General features: G+C 37.2%; 1 non-coding gene across 1 annotated transcript; it reads left to right on the top strand.

Annotated features, from left to right (window-relative positions):
* The first annotated feature begins 2,480 nt into the window (after positions 1-2,480).
* Positions 2,481-2,589, top strand: LOC141636257 (small nucleolar RNA R71). Its single transcript, XR_012540880.1, has one exon. It is a non-coding gene; the product is annotated as a small nucleolar RNA R71 (small nucleolar RNA).
* The last annotated feature ends 17,316 nt before the right edge of the window (positions 2,590-19,905 follow it).

Here is a 19,905-nt window from a genome sequence, read left to right as displayed (position 1 = left end):
GTTACGAGTGTGAGTAAACTTCGAGGACGAAGTTCCTTTTAAGGGTGGTAGAATGTAACATCCCGTTTGATGTCTATGAGTGTCTTGGTATTGGATTTGATAGTTGATGATATTATGGAGCTAGCAGCATTAGAGGATGGTAGTTGGTTATGTATGGAGTTGGTGTCGTGAGAGATATATATGTGGTAGATACGATATAGTGAGTCATGTTGTGGAAGTAAACATAGTTGGTGGAGTGGGTGTTAAGAGTTCATGTTCTATGTTCGGTCGAGTTCTTGAGTCCTTAGCTAAGTTGTTGTGTCTTGGTCGAGTCTGTATGGTTGTTTTTATATATGGGTTGAACTTCGGGGACGAAGTTCCTTTTAAGGAGGGAAGACCGTAATACTCCGTATTTTATGAGTCTTTGGGTACTCTATCGAGTAGGCCTTACTCTCGAGTAAGGGTAAGTTGCGTTTTAGAATAGTTTCGACTGTTGGGTACTCGATCGAGTAGTCAGTACTCGATCGAGTAAGGGGGTACTCGATCGAGTACCTTGGGTACTCGATTGAGTGTCGATTTCTGACAGGAGTTTTCTCGGGTTTTGTTAATTATGCGATTAAGGTATTTAAACATATTCGTCATTGTTTTAATTCACTTTTACAAAACCTAAAACCCCGTTTAAGAGAGAAAGCGACCACTTCATCTTCCTAATCGCATTCTTACCAATTCCGGAGTTCGGACGGTCGGTTCTTGTCGTTTTTCGTGTCGTTGGATTCCTTGCGTCGAGGGTAAGCTTTTAATATAGTTTTTATAATGTTTTGTTAAGATTGGTTAAACCCTAATTTAGGAATTGGGGTTTTGGTGTGTAGTTTGTGTTGTGTAGTCTTTATGTGTTGTATGATAGGAGAGATTCGTAGAGGAGCCGTTTGATACAAATTGTAGATACCGTCTGCGTGTTGTGCTTTCCAGGTAGGATTTCCTACTCAGTATTAGTCCCATAATGGGATATTGGTGATGTGCTGTAGTTAGTTGTTTGATATGATGATTGTGATTGTAATTGTGATTGTGATTGGTTGTCTATGGTTCTCGAGATGCGTTCTCGGCTGAGTGGGGTCACTTGCGGGAGTGACTTCACGCCCTAGTTTCGCCCTTCGTGGAACCCGCCACGGAAGGGGATGTGCACATTAATGGGACAGGGTTATCGCTCGTACGATGAGCGGGGCTTAGGTGGGAACGGCTGCGGTCCCCCATCGGCGGGCCGGTCCAAAGTGGACGATCGATATTGAGACGATGGGAGTTGGTGGTGTGTGTGTGTGTGTGACATTCAAAATTGCCTTTTATCTTATTGTTGATATATGTATTGAATTGTGTGATTAGTATCGACCCGTTTAAATGTTTTAAAACTGTGGTGATCCATTCGGGGTGGTGAGCGATTATTGAGCGGTGTGATATAACGCGTATGGGATAGCCGGGATGAGTCATCACGTGGCGGTTAGAAGTCTTCCGTGTGTCGACGAAGTCTAGTAGCTTTGATAGTTTAGTCAGAGACCGTATGAGAACCTTGTAATTCCTTTTATTAGTTTTGGTTTGAACATGTAATCACTTAGTCTATAATTACTTTAAAAGTACGTTTCTTTATTGTCTTATGATATTCAGTACCTCGGGCAACCGAGATGGTAGTATCCTTATACCTGAGTGGTCCTGGTAAGGCACTTGGAGTATGGGGGTGTTACAGGCTGGGCATGAACAGTTTCTGGTCAGAAACTGCTTCGTCAAAAACTTCAGTAGATCGACTATCATTGGTGGTCGATCGACCACTTGTGTTGTGCTCAATTAGTTTCTGGTCAGAAACTTTTTCATCAGGTAAGCCGGTCGATCGACTGCTGGTGTTGGTCGATCGACCACTGGTACTAGCAATAGAGTTCGTTTTCACACCAAAAATTAAACTCGTCTTTTCATCCTTTCCCGAGTCTTCTCTTGGCTTATCAGGACCATTATAAGAAAGGCCACTTCGGAGATTAATGGCATTAATGGTTTCAATTGGCCCTTCACATTTGCTTGAAGAATTGGCGACTTGCTTAGCCTCTAAATTCTCCAATTGCTTGACAAAATTCTTTGTAGACTCAATCCCGGCTTCTTCTATTTTCGTGACCTGGACCAAAAGAGTTCGGACTAGGTCTCTCAATTCCGCGGTCTCATCTGAATTATGCACATGAATTTCAACTCTTTCCTTGGAAGCTTCAGAGGTCTCGAGCTTCTCGAGACGGGCAGTAATAGAAGTTATGAGTGTCACAATGGCACTAATTTCATCACTTTGCTTTCGCGACTTTCCACGCGAACTTCCAAACTCGGCTCTATGGACTGACATCTCCTCAATAGTGTTCCAACCTTTATTCTGACCGGTATTATTTGGGAACCTACCATTCGCAGCTGCGTCGAGGATAACCTTGTAGTCATCATATAAAGCATTATAGAATAGGTTGCAAAGGTACCACTGCTGGAAACCGTGGTGAGGGACAGCCCTAACCAAACTCTTTAAACGTCCCCATGCTTCACAAAATTCCTCATCAGGTCCTTGCTGGAAATTTGTAATTTTGCTTCTCAAGGCATCAGTCTTTGCAAGTGGGAAGTATTTTTTTGTAGAAAGCTAATGCTAGAGATGTCCAATCTGTGACTCCAGCTGCTACCCTATCAAGGTAGCGGTACCAATCTCACACCGAATCCTTCAAGGAGTATAAGAACATTATCCCCTTTACTTCATCTTGGGTCACCCCAGTAGACATGGGGTATGGAACAATGATGAGTCCGTGAAAATTTCCATGTGCTTCAAAGGATCCTCGTCCGGTAGACCAGCAAACTGATTTCGCTCCACTAAATCAATAAAAGAGGAACGAAATTAGAATTTACCAGTAGTAGGGGTGGGTAAAACATATCCCTTTGGAACATGCTGCTCTTGTGGCTGAAGATTGTCATATATTGTAGTCATGTTCGCAAAACTGAGAGTATTCAAGTCTTCCTCTCAAAAACCTGTCTTCTAACTGTGCAAAAGGAAAACTAGAATCAAGAGTAAGCAACGGCCTCAAGGAACCAAAGTTCCTTGAGACAAGAAAAAATAAACTAAAAATAAAGCAAACAGAATTACACCGTCTCCCCGGCAACAGCGCCAAAATTTGATACCGTCGTTTTGTATAAAAATTAAATTTATAAATCCGAACTAAAACTGTAGACAGTGATAGCAAGGGTCGAACCACAGAGAGACAAGATCAATTCTATTTGCTAATTTTTAATTTATTGAAGTAACAATTTAAACGGGGGTTTTGAATTGGTTTGACTCTAAAGACTAATTGACGAAATAAAGAGTTTCTCAAATAAGATAAAGAGAGATCAGGAACTTCGGTTCACCATGGCTAAGGTCAGGTCAAAAGAGATAGCTGAGGTCTTGTGACGGTCTCAGGGAGTAAGAGCAAGCCTTTCGATCAATGCTCAAATTTAACCTTACGGTCTTTTAATTCCCTAGAATTTCTCAAGCTTTCGCTCAAAGGAAATTCCAAAACTAAAGAAAACTTAACCTACTAATCTTTCAATCTAGCAAGATGGGTTTATCAAAAAGAAAAAAGATCGATACGGAGAAAATCATACTAATAAATCGACCTAATTTATGCCATGGCTCACCTCGTTCCCAATCAAGAAGATTAGCTATGCATGATTAAAACTAAAACAATTGCAAACTTAAAGACATACAATGAAATTGACATGGTTGAAATTGAACTTAAGACAAAAGATTAAAACTGAATTGCTTATATAAAAACTAGTAACAACAAGAAGTAAAGAAGAAGGAAATTGTCATAAAGCTTACTAATCGATTGATGAACAAAAGTAATTGAAAAGTGGAATCCGTCGCCTCCCAAAACTAGATCTAAACTTCAGTTTCTTCAATAATGAAAAGCATAACCTAAAATTATTTCTGCGTTCTACTGATAAACGATGCCAAAAAGTTAATTACAATTGGGCTTTTAAAAGTGTAACACGAAAAATCAATCTCAGCCTCGCGGCCTGGTCGATCGACTAAGGGGCATGGTCGATCGACTAGTCAGTGCAGTACAGTAACTCCTGCTGAACGTCCACGGTCGATCGACTGAAGAGGTTGGTCGATCGACCAACTGAGATGTGCAGTAACCTCCTTTCCTCTTCAAATCAGCCACTTCACTCCAATGCACGCATCCCAAGGTGAGTGAGTACGAACTACCTTGTTCCAAGCTTCCCTGAAGTTGCCTCCGGAGTACGATTTAGGCTTGATTCAGCTCACTTCCACTCATTCCTACAATAAATCATAGAAATCGCATAGTAAACCGTTTCGGGAGAAATAATAGCTTAAAGCTAACAAATACGCATGAAAATACGTGCCAAAACTGCGAATAAAGTGTATAGAATATGCACGTATCACCCAACACCACTACAATAGTGGCACTTGTCCCCGGATAGGGCAATGTACTTGGGCTTGCAGGAACTTGCTTCACAAGTCTTTGCTTTGTTCTTGTAGAGAGTTTTTTTCTTTCCCTTATTGCCACTTTTCTTGAAATTCCCTTTGCTCTTATGATTAAAATTGAGCACATCCTTAGTGGTGCTAACACTTAGCCCCATGTCCCTCTCGGCTTGCACAAGCATTTTGTGCAACTCATCAAGGGAAACTTTCTTGTTTTGCATATTAAAATTCACCCTCAATTGAATCTATGCCTTAACTTTGTTTAAGGAATGAAGAATTCGATCAATGACGAGTTCCTCGGGAATATCTACCTTATGCATTTTTGAGTCTCAACATGCTCCATCAACTTGAGAACATGAGGGCTAACTTTTTGGCCCTCCTTAATGTTGAGATCAAAGCATGCGGATGCCGCTTCATAGTTTATGATCCTTGGAGCTCGTGAAAACATGGTCACAAGTTTCATATAGATCACATGAGCGGTGCTAATCTTTATATCACTTCTTTGGAGTTTGGCCTCCATTGAAAATATCAACACATTTTTGATCGCGGCCGACTCCTTTTGGTAAACCTCATAGGCTTGCCTAGGGGCGGTGGTAGACCTAGCATTAGGTTCGGCGGGAGAGGCCTCGGTAAGGTAATGAAGCTTGTCGTCACCCTCCGCGGCCAAGCGAAGTTGCACGTCCCAATCGGCGAAATTGGACCCATTCTTTTCTAACTTACAACGATCCATGAAGGATCGGAGCCATGAAACATTGGTGAGAGTGTTGGAGCTAGTGGTCGGGGATGAAATTGAAGTTGCCATTGCAATTGTGAAAACAGTTTTGACTACAAAATAGGAAGTGAAGGAATTAATAAACATCTATCGTTTTAATAATACTTGTAAACATTTTAAACAAGTTTTAAGCATTTATATAGTGACCTCTACCTAACTATTATAAATGATCCCATGATCCAAATTCATATCAATTCGGGCACGGTGAGCCGATTCATCCCTTATAAATATAACTCAGTGGATTAACTCTTAATCGATTCTACTTCTAGAACTCTCGGTCGATAAAATTACATTAATATTTATCTTTAGCCCGGAACACATGCGACTACGGTCACGAATACTTCTGTTGAGCTCAATCCAAATTTCAATGTAATAACTTCTTATTACCCACTTACCCAACGTAACAAGTTTAGCACCCCGGTGAGCCGAGCCTACTTCCTCATGAAATTGGGACTTATGGTTTCTACTATTTGGTAAGGCTAATTCTCAATTATTATTAAGTGATAGGTCTTGTCAGTTTATTATCTATCACGTTTTAAGTGAACTAAAGCAGTGAACTACGATAATTATAATTGACACGGTCGATGACTCGATATGATATGCATGTTGTTATGGCGATTTGGCAATGCATGCAACATATTAAAATAAATGCAAAGCAACAATAAATTCATAGTATGGCCTTTCTAAAATAAAAAATCACATAATCTATTACATATTTGGAAACCAACTCCTTTGGTCCCTTGAATCTTCAAGTGGCACGCCTCCTAAGAACACCGTCTTTGTCAGAACGCCTTCCTGAATGGCACCGTCTTGAAGAAGCTCCATAATTACAAATAATAATAAAAATACAAAGCTATTCCTATTATACATTTGTAATATGGAAAAACTAGTAAAAATAAAAGTAATACGAGATCACACTAAATTACAACCGAATCAATATTCCCTTTCATTACGGCCAATATCGATTAAAACTAAGGCCATACTAAGATAAAATTACATAATTCAAAATTATATAAATAAAAGACATTCAACAATACAATTGAAATATACTGCATTATAATATGTATCTATCATGCCATATTATGTGCCAAATCGCCCTATTTAACTTATATCAATTACATAACCCGGTTTTATGGAAATGCGTGATAATAAGTTCTTAAAATCACAAATTAACACTTAAATCACATTTAAGCTCAAGTTAATTATCCTAACACTCTTAGGACTCAAAAATTAGTCATCAATAAATTTTTGACAATAATTCAACTTCATTTAATTTTATGGTCATTTTTTGACCTTAAAATCATAACATTTATGAAATAAATCTAAATTAAATTACAATAATTTCAAAATTTAAATTTTAAATTTTTGAATATTCTGAAATAATTCCATGACACTCATAATGTCAAAAAATCATGGTTAAAATTTTCGAATTAATTTCGAGAAAATATAGTTGTAAATTATCGGTTTTATCTCATAAAACATCTAAAGTATCCAAAACTTAATTCAATCAATTTTACAACTTTAGATATGATAAGTGGGATATTTATGCAACCTAAAATAATTTTTTCATGCCATACAATTCGTTTTAGCTATTTATGCTAAAATAGTCACTATTTATGCCACTTTTACACTAAAAATTCATAAATCATGCAAAATAAAATCATTTCATCTCAAAATTTACATACAGCGTGTAAATCATGCATGTGACAACATATTTAAATCTCATGGCCTGGTTCGAAGTTTAACTATATTTAACTATTTTACCTCTTTTAATCCGTTTTTATCTCATAAAAATCATAAATTATGCAATATTAATCAAATTAATACGATATTTAACACAAAACTTGTAAAATATACATGTGAGGTCATATAAAATTTTCAAGGTCAGAGAGTAAGTTTAACCATTTTTAGTCATTTCACCTCCATTTATGCCATTTTATCACATAAAAATCATAAATCATGAAATATTAATCACATTAATATGATATTTTACATACAATACATCAAATATTCACGTGAGGTCATACTAAAATATCACGACCAGTAGTGAAGGTTAACTTATTTTAGTGAATAAAAGTTCATTTTACTCATAAAAATGTAATAAAATCAATAAAAATCATTAAAATGAGCAAACAATTTCCATAAATCATAAAAATGATCTAAAACCATTTTAGGACCAGAATATATAACATGCATCATTATTTCGTGACTTACTCTTATAAATCATAAATTTTTAGTTTTATATGTTAACATTTTAACTCGGAAAAACAATAACCGATTGTGCATGCAACATCCTATGCTCTGATACCACTTGTTAGGTTCATATACCTATTATTAGACTCCTCTAATAGTGAACTAACTAACTTCTTAATTATTTGTTCTTTAGATCTAGTGCATGCATAAAAAAATAAGAGATTTATAAGAAAAACAATGCCCCTTACATTGTATATGGGTTCGAAATTATGGGCACAAATAAGATCATCTTCCTTATTTGTTCTTGAGCTTAAAATGTTGGATGATCCTCCAAAAATCTCAATGTATAGATTCTCCTTTGATTGCACCCAAGACTTATCCCTTAAAAATAATAAACTAATTAACTAGATTAGTGTATTATTGTTCCTTAAAATGTATTCTAATATTGTTATTATTACTACACTAGTAACCTTATTTTGATATTAGAATTGATGAACAATTATTTATATTTCTAAAAATTTGTTTACAGAAAACTAGAGAGAATAAGGAGCAAAGCTTTTGCATGTAGATGTGAATGAATAAAAATGAGAACCAAATTGCTCATATGGAGGAGCATGGAGCCGGGTAGGAAGAGGCCAAGAGGAGCATCTTGCCTTTTGCTTTTTGTCTTCACAAGACATAGATGTGTAAGACAATTTGTAGTAGGTGTAAGGCTAGTAAGCAAATAGCTATGAAGATGTGCATTTTAACTCATAAAATAATATCATCCTCACACCACTACTACTCCCTCCATTCGGTCCATATCACCTAAAATGGACTACCATTTTATTTTGTCAATTTGTCATTTGTCACACAATATGTCACATGTAGTATGTTACATGTTATTAATTAATTTAATGCATATTTATCACATAAATATCATTTTATAAATTAATTAAATTACATACAACAAATTGACTAGTGATACTTGATCACATAAATAAAATGGGTCATTTAATTATAATTGTAACACCCCCATACTCCAAGTGCCTTACCAGGACCACTTAGTTATAAGGATGCTACCATCTTGGTTGCCCGAGGCAATGAATATCATAAGACAATAAAGAAACGTACTTTAAAAGTAATTATAGTTTAAGTGATTACATGTTCAAAACCAAAACTGATAAAAGGAAATACAAGTTCTCAAAACTATGTACTTTCAAAATACTATCAAGCGTCAGACACAGCGGAAGACTTCTAAACTGCAACGTGGTGACTCATCCCTGCTATCCCATACGCATCGTCTCATACCTGCTCAATAACTGCTCACCACCCCCGAATGGATCACCACAGTGTTTAAAACATTGAAATGGGGGCAGTACTAATCACACAATTTATATGATCCAACAACACAACAAACAACATAGCTCAAACAATCACACACACAATCACACCCACTCCAACCAATCTCCGTCACCGACTGTCCACTAGACCAGCCCTGCCAGAGGGGGACCGCAGCTATTCCCACCTAAGCCCCGCTCATCATACCGAGCGATAACCCTGTTCCATTAATGTGCACATCCCCTCCCGTGGCGGGTTCCACGGAAGGCGAAACTAGGGCGTGAAGCCACTCCCGCAAGTGACTCCACTCAACCGAGAACGCATCTCTAGAACAAGAGACAAACAATCACAACCATCAAACAACAATCAATCAACAACCGTCTCAAATCGAATACGATAACAATCAACAATCACACAACACCAACCATGCATTATGGGACTAATACTGAGTAGGGAAACCCTACCTGGAATGCAACACAAACATCAGACGATCTAGCAGCTGTCTCAAAACCTTTCCTCTACGAACCCTTCTCCTATACACATAATCATACAATTATCACCTAATCAACATAACCCTCCCAAAACCCCCAAATCTACCCAATTAGGGTTTTAAACAAACTCAAAGAAACAGTATAAAATTGGTATGTAGATCTTACCCTTGACGCAAGGGACACTATGATGCAAAGAACAAGATGATCCGACACTCCTAGCCTTGTGGATTTGCCAACAACGCGACGAGAGAGAACTACGTAACTCCTTTTTCTTTTGAAGGGTTTAGAAAGGTTAAAAGTGATTAAATAAACTGACGGAAACCTTTTATATCAAAGTCGCGTTATTAGCAAAACCCGTCAAATCATTCCCTCAGAAAACCGCTACTCGATCGAGTAGCTAAGGTACTCGATCGAGTGCCCCCTTACTCGATCGAGTATCTACGTTACTCGATCGAGTACCCAACAGTCGAAACTATTTTAAAACGCAACACACCCTTTTTCGACGAGTAAGGCCTACTCGATAGAGTACCCAGAGACTCATAAAACCGTAGTATTACAGTCTTCCCTCCTTAAAAAGAACTTCGTCCCCGAAGTTCAACCCATACATAAAAACAAACATACTAACTCGGTCAAGACGCAACAAAGCTACTAAGAACTCAAAACAAAACCCCAACTTACAAAACATGAAACCATGAACTCTTAACACCAACTCTACCAACTATTCCTACCTCCACACCTCGCTCACGATGTCGTATCAACTACATCATAAACTCTCCCGACACTAACTCCATACATAACCAACTACATAAACATCAAACGGAATGTTACATTCTACCACCCTTAAAAGGAACTTCGTCCTCGAAGTTTACTCACACTCATAACCTCATCATCCAATCACAACACTATCGAAGTATTCTCGCATTCCTAACATCGAACTACTACAAGCACGTCCATGACCTTTTAACACTATCAACCACAACATATACAAATCCATACCTTATGCTACACCAACACTCTACTTCCAAATATACTACCATATGTACAACCATCAAAATCTCTTTTATCGCATCCTACTCCTCTTAAGATAAATGTTACGTCCTCGTAACTCACTAATACTAAATCCTAGATATATCTTTTCATTATCCTCATCACCACCGCATGTCAAAGATAACCACCTAGAACCTAAACACTCGCCATGCATATATCCAAGGCTCTCTTACTTAAACAACTCTCATACTTCACTTCACTCGTCACACCACCTAACCTATACCACAAAATCCTTAACTTAACCCAAAACTTCACTTGTTCCCTATTACCTCCACATGACACACCTCTCTATATAAACTACATACAACTCTTATCGCCAAAAGCATAACTCACGATCCACACTTGTTACGTACACTCACACTAGATCCTCAAGTTCCTTTCTTTCATTACCGCCAGACTCATACATAACTTAACACGACACTAATTACTCAACACCCTACACTCACTGTCTCAACAATGGATTATGAACCACCTGCATATATCAGATCATGACTATAACTACTGATGCCTCAACTTAAAACAAGATCAAAATTACTGTAACAACTTCTCACAGCTGTGTCCCATAAACAGAATCTCACTATACCATCACAACAACGAAAACATATACAACTCTCTTTCATATCATACTCTACCCTCATACCAAAACTTAACTGGTAAGAAACATGAATAAACAAAACATCTGTCTATCTGTACAAACTGAAACTCACAGGAGGCAACAGCAAACAAAACAACAATCTATGTATGACTGGTATGTACTTTTGAAAACTCGTATCATAATCATCCCGCCTACTCCACCACAACCGGTGACGGCATCGCAACACCGCCACCAACAGCCATACCACAGTGCGAAAATACCCGCATCACAACACTATGTACCGTGCCCGGATCACCACCCGAGGCACAACAACCACATCGATAGACATCACAACTACATACAATCCCCATACACACTGACTCAGAATAACTTCTCAGACAAGAAAAACTTACTGAAATCCACTTTACTAAATCACAACTCAACATATTTTATGAATTAACTAGATAATGACCTCATGAATATCATCCTCTTACCATATCACGGAATAACGTATATCATGAATACATACAAGTATAACCAGTCATGCCAGATCCATCAAATTATTACCTTCTTGAATATCATTCAATTAAATTACCGTGTCCAACATATATTACGAAACATTGGATCACAGCTTTATAACTATCACACCGTACCACTTCCCGTGAGGTCAGAACCTCACACAAACATTTATACACATCATATACCCGTAATCACATCCACCTAGTCAATCCTGATCACGTAAGTTACCACTCAACAAAGGTTACCTGTCGCCCGAGCTTAACTCATATGCCCCTCATAACATATTCTCCCATTCGCATATCCATCACCCCCTGCCAAATGTAACCATACTATTAATACTCAACTACTAACAACTGCCTCATATAACCACATCTTAGACTTTCTCACAACCATACATATCAACCTGGTCTGTGCAAAATCAACCGCTTCAGAATTGTTACCTTTCTAATATACCAGTACCCTTAACCACTAGTCACAAACCATAACACTACCGCTGTCCGAGCATCAAACCTCTTACACTCATCTCTAAATATCACGATTTCTTTCCTATCTTTGGTTAACATCCCAAATAATGAACATCAAATCCATCAAAAAAATTACTTCAACATTCTTCCCAATACCATTCTTAACTGTATCATCATCTAAATCTCCACCAAAATCTCATATCATGCAGATATTCTACCAACTTCTTACTTTCCTGAATTCCTCAAAACTCAAGACTAATCATGTTGTCCCGAAACTCCTCTATAACCATTAACTAACATCCTCATGGTTGGTAGCACCCATCTTGACAACTCCTTACCTCTATATCACATAACTCCGGTCAGCATTTTCTTAGTTTTATTCCCCTCATTCTTTCCTTTTACACTCTACAAAATCAATTAACCATTCAACTCCTTATCACTTCTACCTAACTCTTTAGTGTTTCTATTTACTTTCTCACTTTGCTCCAAAACTCACATCTAATTATTTCATATCGATATCATCTCACTCTTTCTTACCACAAATATTCTCTTATTATGTCATCAATCACCTTTGCCACTAATCCATCCATAGAATCAACGTTTACTGTTCAACAATTGCATCTCCCTCCTATCATACAGCTAATTGCCCAAGGAAATCACACAGTAGTTTCATCTCTTAATAAACCAAATCTCCCAAACTCACTCACTGTCTACAAATCCACCTCGCGACATGTCTCCACAAAGTTCACTATATACTACTCTTCTCAACCCCTTTAAAACGAACTTTCACTATGTATTTTATTAACCCACACGACTCCTAACCATCTCCCTCCATGATTCGTTACACATCTCAAGCTGCCACCATTTGCGTCCCTCATTTCAATCTTTTCATTCTCACGTTCCATAACTCACATCATCCCTTGCCCACCTTCAATTACTCTTGCATTACTCAACATACAAACATATCGCTCATCTCATCTCACAAAACATGCTCTATGTCTCAATAAACCATACCAATCTGTCTTTTCTTTTTCCACTATCTATCACAACACATATATATAACTCATGTCCTCCCACCGAACTCCTACTCACCACAGGTGCCACTCACTTCACCATAATATTGGGTAACTTACGTATCAAGACCAACATACATGTAAAACAATGCATAAAGAGGTAAAATAACATCTTTGAATTAAACATAATATGCAACGAATTCAAAAGATAAGCATATGACCCAAAACAGGGGTCACTAGATCGAGTACAGGCCACTCGATCGAGTAGGTGAAGATCAGAAGCACGTAAAACAAATTACCAGGGCCACTCGATCGAGTAACTGACGTACTCGATCGAGACCCCCCTACTCGATCGAGTACCAAGGCTACTCAATCGAGTACCTACGCATTTCTCAGCACTGTCCAGTTTTCGTAAAACAGTCATAACTCACTCATTTATTGGTTGTTTTGGGCGTTCCAACCTATCGTTAGAATCGTAAAAGGACAAGCTATCACCTCCAATTGGAATCACATTAAAATAATTTATGAATCTCAAGTTATAACAATTTAAAGACAACCACCCTATAATCGAAAACACAACTACTTGATTTTACTTCCCAACAACTTAAACGACAACATGGTAAACAAAAACAACTCGATGCTCATAAAACCAGTATCCCTAACCACATGTTACTAACTTCAAAAGCCAAGCAACAAATAACTCGATGCACATATATCATTCAACTTACCAATCACATATTACCCACATGTTTTTATTATATAACTTTACGTAAACAAAATCACAATTATATGACATCAAGTATCATATTCACATGTTACTAGCATAACAACCTTATAAAATCTCTTCCATCATACAACATGCGTTATAAAAAAAATATCATATTATCATGCAACAATTATCATATTTTCCACCAATTATTCATGCTCTTACTCAAACTTTCAGCTATATAAACTCGTACAACACTACCAACAACATATATGTATACATAACTCTATGTATAACTCAAATCAAACAAATTTTCTTTCCGTATTTCTATAATGCCATATCGTAAAACAACTATCATGCTTTCAATCAATAACTTACGAAATCACATCATCACCATCTTTTCTACACATTCCCCATTCTCAACATACATACATCCACTGATTCATGCCACACATCACTACATAGGTACACAATACACAAGGTAAACACATAGTGATCCCGACTCATATCCCATAGTGACCGGTTCAAAATTGTAGGGCGAGTTTGCGACTTTAGGACGTCTCCCAAGTCTTTGCATTAGCTCCTACAACTTTTACCCCGGGTTCATTTTATTTGACTCCCTATGTTTATTGGGTTCATTGGTTACAGGTTTCAGGATCGTCGCTCTGATACCATTTGTAACACCCCCATACTCCAAGTGGCTTACCAGGACCACTCAGTTATAAGGATGCTACCATCTCGGTTGCCTGAGGCAATGAATATCATAAGACAATAAAGAAACGTACTTTAAAAGTAATTATAGTTTAAGTGATTACATGTTCAAAACCAAAACTGATAAAAGGAAATACAAGTTCTCAAAACTATCTACTTTCAAAATACTATCAAGCGTCGGACACAAATGGAAGACTTCTAAACTGCAACGTGGTGACTCATCCCGGCTATCCCATACGCATCGTCTCATACCGCTCAATAACGCTCACCACCCCGAATGGATCACCACAAAGTGTTTAAAACATTGAAACGGGGTCGATAAATCACACAATTTATATGATCCAACAACACAACAAACAACATAGCTCAAACAACACACACACACAATCACACCCACTCCAACCAATCTCCGTCACCGATCGTCCACCGGACCCGCCACGCGATGGGGGACCGCAGCCGTTCCCACCTAAGCCCCGCTCATCATACCGAGCGATAACCCTGTCCCATTAATGTGCACATCCCCTCCCGTGGCGGGTTCCACGGAGGGCAAAACCAGGGCATAAAGCCACTCCCGCAAGTGACTCCACTCAGCCGAGAACGCATCTCGAGAACCAGAGACAAACAATCACAACCATCAAACAACAATCAATCAACAACTGTCTCAAATCGAATACGATAACAATCAACAATCACACAACACCAACAATGCATTATGGGACTAATACTGAGTAGGGAAACCCTACCTGGAATGCAACACAAACATCAGACGATCTAGCAGCTGTCTCAAAACCTTTCCTCTACGAACCCTTCTCCTATACACATAATCATACAATTATCACCTAATCAACATAACCCTCCCAAAACCCCCAAATCTACCCAATTAGGGTTTTAAACAAACTCAAAGAAACAGTATAAAATTGGTATGTAGATCTTACCCTTGACGCAAGGGACACTATGATGCAAAGAACAAGATGATCCGACACTCCTAGCCTTGGGGATTTGCCAACAACGCGACGAGAGAGAACTACGTAACTCCTTTTTCTTTTGAAGGGTTTAGAAAGGTTAAAAGTGATTAAATAAAATGACGGAAACCTTTTATATCAAACTCGCGTTATTAGTAAAACCCGTCAAATCATTCCCCGTAAACCGGCTACTCGATCGAGTAGCTAAGGTACTCGATCGAGTGCCCCCTTACTCGATCGAGTATCTACATTACTCGATCGAGTACCCAACAGGTCAGAAACTATTTTAAAACGCAACACACCCTTACTCGACAGAGTAAGGCCTACTCGATAGAGTACCCAGAGACTCATAAAACCGTAGTATTACAATAATTCACAACATCTTGTAATTATAATCAATTCAATCATTCATTCTTATCTCAAGTGTTTCACAAACAATAAACAATTTTAGTAATAAAGTATTTTTATTACTAAAATAAATCTTATTTAATCTCATTACAATAAGATATCAATATTCTCTCTCACTTCATTTAAGTTGTTGAAAGTTAGAGTAAGGCAATGTAGTAATCTATTTACTAGTGCCAACCTTGTATGGCTCAACTCAATTGGTTTGTAATTGAGTTGGTTACAACAAACTGGTGATAGCTTGTAATAGCTTTTGTGCTTAATAAAATTACTAACATTCCACCAAAAAAAAAATATTCTCTCTCACAAGTGAGTTGTTCAATTTTAAGAAATTGATTAACTTGTATCATCATACAATTAATCAATTTGTCAATTAAGGGAATTGTCCTTTAGGTTTGACCTTAAGGGATCAACTGACCACCACCGTCAAACGACAGTAATGTCAAACTCTAGTTAGCCAATCATTACCGATTAATGATGTTCAGTTGACTATATAATGAATCATCCCTTACGTATTCTTAATATGAGATTTAAACATGTGATCACACTATTGTTGAGGACACATACTCCAACAATCTCCCACTTGTCCGAGACAAGTGTGCGTCACCAATTCTCTTGTCCTATTACAATCTCCCACTCAATGCAAGGTGTCTCGCAGGCCGTACTTGCATTTGATCATATCTTGAGTGGTTTTCTTGATCTGGAGAGTAACTGTCTGACCGAAATTATCTACCATAGATAACTTCCGAGCGTGGCCACGCATTTCCGGTTCACTACTCCTCGAGTCGCCTTGAGATTTTAAACAACCCTGACAAGGGGGTGGACAATTCCTATCGCACTATTCCCTTCGTTTTGCCACAGTTCATCATAGCCCAAAATATACCCATTTGACCTCACTTACGACAGTCGTAGAGCATAAATTGTTCCTACTTGGTCGAATAGTCTTTGGTCAAAAGAATTGGCTCATAAGAATACTATTGCAGCTCTTGTCACGACCAGGATTTATGAATTACCAGAACTCTATAAGCGGTCACTGCCCGACAGAGTGTCCCATACAGTCTGCCTATGTGATCAACTAGTCATCCCATATGACTCTATGACACTTGAACTTGCCATCAATTGCATCACACTCTAGTCACTTCGAGACATCACCTCTTCTAAGTGACTAGGGGCGAGTACTATGTCAATCCGGTTCACTTTAATGGGGTTCCATTTGTCTCTACAACCCATTTGGATATAACAAAGTAAAGGGTGAGTTTAAAGAAACTCAAATGATAAATGCGATTATCATATATGAATAGTCAATACACTATTACTACTTCATATCTTATAACCTATAATGTGTCTTTAACACTAATTGAATTGCAATAAAAGCTTGGCAAGTGGATATACCAGATATCCATGTATTCCAACTTTATTATTGCCATTTCCTTCTATTCAATGTCATCTCTAATAACATGAATTTATCTAAGTTCATGTCTAGTCATTTAACTGGACTTGAGCTCTTTAACTTGAAAGATGCTCCCACTATTATCACATAACTTGTGATAAAATCATTTATAGAGGGATAAACTATTATACCCTATGTTGACCATTTTATCACAATTTACTTAGATTCCTTTTGTAGAATTTGCAATGTACGAAAACTAAAACACTTTTCTAGTCTCTTACTCCTAAGTCAATAAAACTGCCTAGGATTTCTACAAATCCTTTTCAGTTTGGAAACTAAAGTTTGTGCAACCTTTCAACACATAACTTAGTTTATTATCCAAACAATTGAATAAATCCTCAATTGTTCTTTAAGGCTTTCACAAGACCATCTTATGATCTAATCTGTTATTGACTTATTATGCTCCTAGCATATACTTCATCATGGCGTGTGCGTCTGTTGGCATACATGATCATTCTAATGGCGGAAACATTAGCCAATGATTTCATGTAATCAACAACTCAATAGGTTCAGTGAACGACTATGACTCCATCATAGTAATTCCACTTTCATCACCATGAATAACCTATTCAATATTGTTGATTTTAAAAAGATTTAAAAGATCTTATCATTATAAGACACTTAACTCTATGCCGATATTCTCTCACATAGATTCAGAAATATTAAATATATCGCACCTTTTGCTAGTCTCCCAATCACTCTTTCACAGAAGAGAGCATTGGTACATTATTCTAGGTCCCACTTAACTTCATGAATAATCATGATTGTTCAATCATGTGAATGAACCCATTCTCAATTATCACATGAACGAAAAGTATAATCCTTTAATGCTTGCTTAAGACCATTCTGGGATCACTTAAGAAAGCTACGCATAATATGTTAGGATTCTTAGATCTTTATCTAAGGTTCTGTGTTCCAAACACATTCCTTTTCTAAATTCCCATTTTAGAAAAGCGAATTTTAATTATCACTTGCCATTTATCATCAAATGAAATGTGGCAATTCCTAAAATAATTTATTTTGATCAACATCTTCATGTCGATCTATGCTCATATTTACTCTAAAGTTTTATTCACTTTAAGGAGACCCTCGCCTTAAAGTAAATCTACTCTTTGAGTAACAATCTTGGAAACTAATGCTATGGCTCGTATGTAACAAAGTCGATTTAGGAAAATACCATTACTTTCGCAAAGCAATATTTTAACAACAAGACATGTGTGCTAAACTCCCACTGACTCCTTTTGGTAAACCTCATAGGCTTGCCTAGCGGCGGTGGTAGACCTAGCATTAGGTTCGGCGGGAGAGGCTTCGGTAAGGTAATGAAGCTTGTCGTCACCCTCCGCGGCCAAGCGAAGTTGCACGTCCCAATCGGTGAAATTGGACCCATTCTTTTCTATCTTACAACGATCCATGAAGGATCGGAGCCATGAAACATTGGTGAGAGTGTTGGAGCTAGTGGTCGCGGATGAAATTGGAGTTGCCATTGCAATTGTGAAAACAGTTTTGACTACAAAATAGGAAGTGAAGGAATTAATAAACATCTATCATTTTAATAATAATTGTAAACATTTTAAACAAGTTTTAAGCATTTATATAGTGACCTCTACCCAACTATCATAAATGATTCCGTGATCCAAATTCATATCGATTCGGGCACGGTGACCCTATTCATTCCTTATAAATATAACTCGGTGGATTAACTCTTAATCGATTATACTTTTAGAACTCTTGGTCGATAAAATTACATTAATATTTATCTTTAGCCCGGAACACATGCGACTACGGTCACGAATACTTCCGTTGAGCTCAATCCAAATTTCGATGTAATAACTTCTTATTACCCACTTACCCAACATAACAAGTTTAGCACCCCGGTGAGTCGAGCCTACTTCCTCATGAAATTGGGACTTATGGTTTCTACTATTTGGTAAGGCTAATTCTCAATTATTATTTAGTGATAGGGGTTGTCAATTTATTATCTATCACGTTTTAAGTGAACTAAAGCAGTGAACTATGATTATTATAATTGACATGGTCGATAACTCGATATGATATGCATGTGTTGTTATGGTGATTTGGCAATGCATGCCACATATTAAAATAAATGCAAAGCAATAATAAATTCATAGTATGGCCTTCCTAAAATAGAAAATCACATAATCTACTACATATTCGGAAACCAACTCCTTTGGTACCTTGAATCTTCAAGTGGCACGCCTCCCAAAAACACCGTCTTTGTCAGAACGCCTTCCTGAATGGCACCGTCTTGAAGAAGCTCCATAATTACAAATAATAATAAAAATAAAAAGCTATTCCTATTATACATTTGTAATATGGAAAAACTAGTAAAAATAAAAGTGATACGAGATCATATTAAATTACAACCGAATCAATATTCCCTTTCATTACGGGCAATATCGATAAAATTATATAAATTACATGATTCAAAATTAAATAAATAAAAGACATTCAACAATTGAAAAATTCAGCATTATAATATGTATCTATCATGCCAAATTATATGTCAAATCACCCTATTTAACTTATATCAATTACATAACCCGGTTTTATGGAAATGCGTGATAATAAGTTCTTAAAATCACAAATTAACACTTAAATCACATATAAGCTTAAGTTCATTATCCTAACACTCCTAGGATTAAAAAATTAGTCATCACTCAATTTTTGACAATAATTCAACTTCATTTAATTTTATGCTCATTTTTTTCCTTAAAATCATAACATTTATGAAATAAATCCAAATTAAAATACAATAATTTCAAAATTTGAATTTTAAATTTTTGAACATTCTGCAA

The sequence above is a fragment of the Silene latifolia genome, chromosome Y (genome assembly GCF_048544455.1).
Source record: "Silene latifolia isolate original U9 population chromosome Y, ASM4854445v1, whole genome shotgun sequence".
Taxonomy (NCBI): domain Eukaryota; kingdom Viridiplantae; phylum Streptophyta; class Magnoliopsida; order Caryophyllales; family Caryophyllaceae; genus Silene; species Silene latifolia.
This window is presented reverse-complemented; position numbering and strand designations above follow the sequence as displayed.